Raw genomic sequence first — 7,625 nt, 5'->3', positions numbered from 1 at the left:
AGCACATTACTTTTGATTAGAATCTGACTCTTAACAACAATATAGAAAAGAAAAGGACAGGGTTTCCAGGGATGTAAATCATTAGAGAAACAAATAGGCACTCATAGATCAGCTGGTAGATTCAAACTGCCTATCTTTCATCTTACAAACAAACTCTTAATCACTATATCCCCATTAATCCTTACACAGTTGGTATTAAGCGATATTTCCAGTTTGCCATTCAAGTGGTGATACAAAAACAGATTGACTATTTGGGGAGTGAAGAGTGGATAGGAAAGGGAGTCACGAAATTAATTCAATTAATCATTTGCTTCAGCACCATGTAGACTCAGCCCCTGATAAGACAAACTGACTTTTATAAAAATTCCTGCAAACCCATCATTACAAACATTAACTAGGTCAATTTTGCCCAGAGGCAGGATTATTCTTTCCCTGCATGGCTTTTGTATTTTTCAGATTAACATAATTTTTTTTACAATTGTCACATTAACAATATATTCAAATGTCTAAATGCTTTTAAGCTGCTTTTGAAAAATACATTCGAAAGTAGAAACAAGGTTTTAAGAATGCAAGAGTACGAAGCAAATGAAGGTTCACTAAACGTAGCATAAGACACTTGCTATAAAAGCAAAAGGATTAATTCTTCAGTAACATCATCAGCTACTGGTGGGGTGAGGAGTGAAGATAACAAGAAGAGCTATGGCCCTGCACATATTAGGAATCCATTTTCAATTTTGACTCCAAGTAGGAAGAGACTACTGCTGCCTTTTGAAGTACTTTGTTCCTTTTCTCGGTAGCTTGAGAAGTCACGTTACCCAGGAGTGGGTGAATCTGGGGTGCTGTCTCTGTGCCTCTTCATACAATTTGATTGGCGTATAAAGATATTGCTATAGGTCTCTGGGTACTTCAGTTTCTATTCCCTAAAATATGCTTCCAAAATTAGAAAATATGAGCTTAGCTTTCATAACGGCTGAAGAATAGTTTACAACTCGAGAAGACATGGCTTTGTAATTCTGAAATAACTCAGAACTATTTTAAAACTCCCCCTACCTCAACCTTCTCCATTCCAACATATAACATTTTCCCAAGAGAAGACTTGTAAAAGTTTCTCAACAGAGAAACCTGTTAGGAGAAAATTTAGAGATTATACATATCTCACTGGAATCTACAAATCAGACAATGTATTTTGGTTTTGTTGGTTGTTTTTGTTTGTTTGTTTTTTAAAGATATGTTTTTTTTCCTCAGTTTACACATTCTCATCTTAGCAGGTGAAAGATACTTTCTCAGAGGACTAAACTGACCACATCTCCCTGACTTGATGTAGCATCCCAGTTATTTTTTAATATATTTACTTTCTTTGTTGTCTTCATAGCTATTGGTCACTATCCAAAATTGCTTTGTTTCTGTGTTTTGTTAACTACAAGAAATTAGTCCCTCTTACCTATTTTAGTTCAGTACCTGGAACTTACACATCAATTAAGACTGTTATGTGAATAAATGAGTGAATGGACTATTCCATGCTAGAGCTCAGCTTCTTCCTCTTTTACAATCAGTGCCAGCAAGGATGTGCATCATTTAGGAAGGGAACAGGTACTCTCTCTACAGTTTAAGATACACTCTCTCAGACTACATCTATAAATGCATTTAAAAAGTAATTTTTTAAATTGACTTTTCAGAGAGCACATCATTTGGATGGCCAACAGGCACAATGAAGAAATGCTCAAAATTACTGGCAAGCAGAGAGATGCAAATCAAAACCACAATGAGATACCATTTCACTCCAGTAGCAGTGTCAAAGTTTAACTGGACAGCAAGTAATAAATGCTGGAGAGGATGTAGAGAGATTAGAACTCTTATACACTATTGGTAAGGTTGTAAAATGGCACAGCCACTCTGGAAGGCAGTTTGGCATTTTCTTTAAAAAGCTGAACATAGGAATTCCATATGACCCAGGTATTCCACTGGTAGGAATATAACCTGAGGAAAATAGAACTAAGATACACATGGGGATGTGTACACTGATGTATACCAGTATTATTCACAGAAGCAAGTAAATGTAGACAGATCAAATGCCCATCAACAATGAGTGAATTGAGAAAATGTGGTACGGAATCCTATGCAGAACTCAGGAGCAATAATTTTTTAAAAAAACAACTATATAACATGAGAGAGGCTGAAAAGTATTACGCAGTGTAAAGTAACTCAGACTCAAAAGGACAAATACTGTATAAGACCATTATTGTAAAACTAAAAGGATAACTAGTAAATATGTGTATAAAAATCCAAAGGGGAAAGGGGAGGAGACAAAGGAGTTGAGAATGGGGAGGAAGGGAAATCATGGGGTCACAGAGTTTGATGGATGGGGGGATGGGTGAGGGAATCAGGAAAGATCCAGTGTGAACCAGATAAGATGGAGTGATAATGGGCATACCTCAGTAGTGAGTAGTTTTATAAAACACAGTGTATGGGAATGATTGAACAAAACAGAATGTGAATGAGAGAATGTGTGAAATACAATATACATGAATGAAACACAATGTGTACAAATTCTGTATGTAGAACAATATAAATTAAAAAAATATATCTTTTTAAAAAGTTTAATTTAGTGCCAAAAGGCTGATCAAATGTTGTGTAAAACCATTATTGTGGAATGAGTATGAGGACACTAAGGGAGGGGGTGGAAGCAGAGGGATGAGGATGTGCGGGACGGGGGAGAGAATAACCATGGGATTGTACAATGTAATAGGGGGTGAGGGAAATTGGAAGACTCTGGTGTGAAAGAAAAGGATTCAAAATTTGTACATAAACATACATAATTAAAACCAAGTTTAATACATTAGAAAAAAAAAACATTTTCTTAAAGATAATCCTTTCTTCCAAATTTGTTGCTGCTGAGTCTGCTTCATCTCCTGAATATTTTAAAGAATGGAACTATCCCATCCAGATTTTTAGGCTAAACTCTTTATAAAGCAATTGCCAGGCCTCTCTTCTGTGGTACCACTGTGAAGGTTAAAACTCCCAATCTATATATTAATACTGAAGCACTAACTGTTTACACAGTCAGCCACCTTAATGGTCCTTGCTATTGGTGTTGTTATGTACCATTGAGTTGACTCTGACTCATATCAAACCTGTGTACAACAGCTTTGAACCCTACTCTATCCTGAGCCAATCTCATCATCTCTGACACAGTTACCCCTATTACTCCAATCAATGAGGCAATCCATGTCATCCATGGTATTCCTTTCCTGTACTATTTCTCCAACCTTCCAAGCATGATGTCTCTCTCCAAGGACTGGTCCCTCCTTGCAAAATCCCGAAAGTGTATCAGATGAAGCTTCAAAATCCTTGCCTACAAGGAGCAGCCTGGTTTCACCTGTTCCAGAATAAACCTGTTTATTTTCCTAGCATTCCATCGTATAGTCAATACTCTTCTCCAGCAACACAATTCAAAGGCATCAATTCTTTTTCTATCATCTTTAGTCATTGTCCAGCTCTCTGATAGACAGCAAGTAATAGCAAAGACCAGGTGTGGCCTGAATCAGGTGCACCTTAGTAAACAGACTGGCATCTTGGCTCTTCAGTACCTCTGGAGATGTCCCTGACAGCAGATTTTCCCAATACAATTTAGCTTTGATTTCCTAGCTGCTGGCACCAAGAGTGCTGATTGCAAAGCTAAGCAAACTAAAGCTGTTAACAAACTCAATCTCTTCACTGTCTATCATGATGCTGCCTTTTGGTCTAGTGATGAGAATTTTTGTTTTCTTGAGCTTGAGCTTTAAACATATTGAACGCTGCAGTCCTTGACCTTCTGCAACAAATGCCTCAGGTCCTCCTCAGTTTTGGCAAGCAAGATTGTGTCATCTGTATAACACCAATTGTTGATGAGTCTTCCTCCAATTCTGATGCTACATTTCTTCTCATTGAGCCCAGACTGCCAGATGATCTGTTCTGCATATAGATTGAAAAAGTATAGAGACAGGATTTGTGCCTGATGTACACCTTTCCTGATTTTAAAACTTGCTTTGTTTCTTTGTTCTGATAACTGCTTCCTGGTTCAAGTACATTCTTCACATAAGCACAGTCAAGTGTTTTAGTGTGGTTTCCCATTTTACTCAGCATTAGCCACTGTTTGTTGTGATTCAAACTGTTTTGATCCACACATTCAAATGCCTTTGCATAGTCAATGAAACTTAGATACTGTCTAATACACATACATTTATGTCCTTCATTCAGTTTCCAGGATTTTAGAAAACAACTGCAAAGATTGGATTGTGTACAAAGCAGAAATTCATTACCCTAAATGTTCTGTGGCTCTCTCTGAGCTTCTGGTAGATCCTGGTGTCCTTTGATTTGAAGCTGCAACATCACAAGGATTCCTTTTTTCTATTTTATTATCATTCTGTGTGTCTTCTCTTATTTTATTTGGACACAGTCACATAGCATTAGGATTCACCCTATGTTAGGAACAGACCTCAGCTTTACTGATAACACTTTTTAAAGGGAGCCCTGGTTGAGTGGTGGTAAGAAACTACACTGCTATGTCATAGATATGTCATTCAAAGGCACTTGATGCTCAGATCCACCAGCTGCTCAAATCTGCCAGCTGCTCCACAGGAGAAGAATGAAGAATCTCTTCCTATGAAGGAGACTATTCACTTCCTCTAAAAACTTGCTGAAGGGTCAGCTATGAATTGGTTCCAACTCTGCTGTGTGTAACAATAACAAAATTTCCAAACAGAATCACATTCACAGTATAAGATTTAGGGCTATGATATATCATAGTGGGGAGACACAATTAATTTCAGAACACATATTAAGAAATTAGTGTTAACTTTCTCAATCCCACAAGATAATTTAAGCTTGCACCAGCATAAAACATTAATATCACAAGCAAGTAAATCATTGAAGATTATCCCAAAATTACTAGAACAATATATTAATAGGGAACTTCCAGAAGTTCAAGTAGGGTTTAAAAGAAGCCATGGCTCCAGGGATATAATCTCTAATGTCAAATGGATTCTGACTTAAAGCAAAGAACGCCAGAAGAATGTCTATTTCTCCTTTATTAACTATGCAAATGTACTGGATTCTGGAGACCATAACAAATTATGGTTAACATTGAGAAGAATGGGAATCCCAGAACACTTAATTGTGCTCATAAAAATCTATACCCAGGCCAAGAAGCTGTTATCCAAATAGAACAAGAGAACATTGTGAGGCCTAATATTAAGAAAGGTGTGTGTAAGGTTGTATCCATCTCCATATCTATTCAATCTACATGTTGAGCAAGTAATTCTATAAACTAGACTCTATGAAGAAGAATGTGGCTTCAGGGCAGAAGCCAGATGATACAACCTTGTTCCCCCAAACTTGTTCCCCTCAAGGAGGATGTGATATATTTGCTACACAATATCAAAGACTGCAACCTCCAGTATGGATTGCATCTTAAGATCTCACAAATATCCTCACAACTGGATGAATAGACAACATCAAGATAGATGGAGAAAGGACTGAAAGTGTCAATTATTTCTTCTTACTTAGATCTCTAACCAACACACTTGGTACTAGCAGTCAAGAGATCAGGAGACATATTGTAGCAAGAAAGTCTGTTATCAGGGACCTCTCCAAATGACTGAGGAGAATTTTTTCAATTTGAAGACGAAAGTGTACTTGATCACTTGCTAGGAGCTAGAAAATGAAAACTATAACAGAAGAAGAATTGATGCCTTTGAGTTGTAGGCTGGAGAAGAGTAAAGAATATATCATTTACTTCCAGAAGGACAAACAGATATGTCTTGGAGAAAATGCAGCTAGAGTGCTCCTTGGTTGCAAGGATGATGAAATTTTGCCTTACATGCTTTGGGAAGATTGCTAGAAAAGGTTATTCCTTGGAAAGGGACATCATTCTTAGAAAGGTTGAGGGTCAGAGAAAGAGAAGAAGGCCCTCAACTGGATAGATTCACACTTTTACTGCAACAATGAGCACAAGTATGCCAGATGATGAGGACAGCACCAGATAGAACATTGTTCAGGTCTATTGTACACAGGGTTGTGATCAATTGTAACCAACTCTACAGCACCTCACAAAGCAAGGACAGTGGTATAGCCTATAGGTATTGTACTGCTGACCCAAAAATGACCCTCTCTGTCTACTCAAAACTACCAGCTATTCCTGGGAAGAAAAATGGGAACACTCATGCTCTATGATTTACAGTCTCAGAAAACATTCTGTAGGATAAGTTATGAGTTGGTTCTTACTGGACAACAATTGGACTGTGTTTTGTTTTTGAAAGGGTTTTTGCTGTCCATTTCTCTTGTTTGTTATTTTCATAGTGTCAGGTTCCTAAACAGTGTGACTGGTTTTTGCTTAAATGCTAACAAAAAAGTTGGTGGCTCAAACCCACTCAAAAGCACCCGTTAAAAAAGACCTGCCAGGATCCAAGATGGCGGCGGAGGCGGAGACAACGTGGTGAGCTGAGAGAGCAGTGGACCATTTGAAGGAGGGCCACTATGGCCTTCTACAGACCTCTGTTTATTGATAATTGAACAGTTAAACAATTGATGACTGGTCTTTAATGAAGATTGAGGCTCAACAACAGGAATTCAACGATTCCCAAGGAGGAATGGGTGAGTCACGCAGCTCCCAGCCCCCTCCTGCCAAGCCTGCACTACACCGCCACTGCAGCTCCATGAGGCTCCCACTGCCAGAACCCACGGATTCCCTCACCCAAGATGGATGGAAGGCACCGGGCCTCCCCGAGACTGGTGCAGCAGTGAGCCACACTGCCGCAAAGTGGACTTGTTCTGGGGAGAATTCTTGGAGCCAAGATGGGGGCAGCGGGACAAGCGGGCGGCCACCTGCGGGAGATGCGTGCCCCCCTCCCCCCGCCTGCAGGTTTGGGTTTCCTTGGTCAGGCCAGAGAAGAAGATCACCGATACAATGGATTGTTGAAAGTCACTGTGAGTTGTCTAGTTGACACTTAACAGTGATAGCATGTCCAAGAGGACCGACAACCTAAATGCACCACATATTTTGATCTGTTGAATGCTTCTGCCAAAAGCTGTCTAGACCTGGGGGTAGTCTGTTCATGACTCTCAGGTTCCCTTTGCCATTTATAAAGGGGAAGCACAGTGATATCTACGTCAAATTATAGTATGAACACATATGGGGGGTAAAAGTGGAGGTGCTGGAATTGGGGACACTGACCCTGACCACATAGTCTTCATTCAGGCAAGGGGTCCAGATGGGGGTGGGGACAACTGGACGTGGAGTGTACCAGCCAGCCCCTGGGGGGTGTTGCCCTCTTGGGGCAGGCCGTCTTAGGCCCCCAGTTCGGGGTGAGCCATCATGGCCATAAGGGTGAGCTCCTCAGTCCCCAGGTTGTGCCATCTGACCCCTGGGTAGAAAAAAATACCTAGGGTATCCAAAGAATTTTATCTAGGCTATTTTTCACCACCATCTCCCCCAATAAACCTGAAAGTAACACCCCCTAAGCCCTTCTATTTGTAACTCACAAGTTTGTTCTCTCTAGGTTTGTTCCCTTTCCTATAGGTAACCTTAACACTGAGTTTTACTCCAGACCTGACCCTGAACCCAGTGCCAGTGACAAAAAGGAAATACA

At 39.7% G+C, this 7,625-nt stretch overlaps 1 pseudogene; it reads left to right on the top strand.

Moving 5' to 3' along the window:
• Positions 1 to 6,739: 6,739 nt before the first annotated feature.
• Positions 6,740 to 7,625, top strand: part of LOC102866472 — a 109,920-nt pseudogene continuing 109,034 nt past the window's right edge.

Source organism: Elephantulus edwardii, unplaced genomic scaffold, assembly GCF_000299155.1.
Source record: "Elephantulus edwardii isolate Elephantulus edwardi_28Jun2011 unplaced genomic scaffold, EleEdw1.0 scaffold00069, whole genome shotgun sequence".
In the NCBI taxonomy this organism is placed as follows: Eukaryota; Metazoa; Chordata; class Mammalia; order Macroscelidea; family Macroscelididae; genus Elephantulus; species Elephantulus edwardii.
Note: the sequence above shows the minus strand (reverse complement) of the source record. Positions and strands in the feature narration are given on the sequence as shown.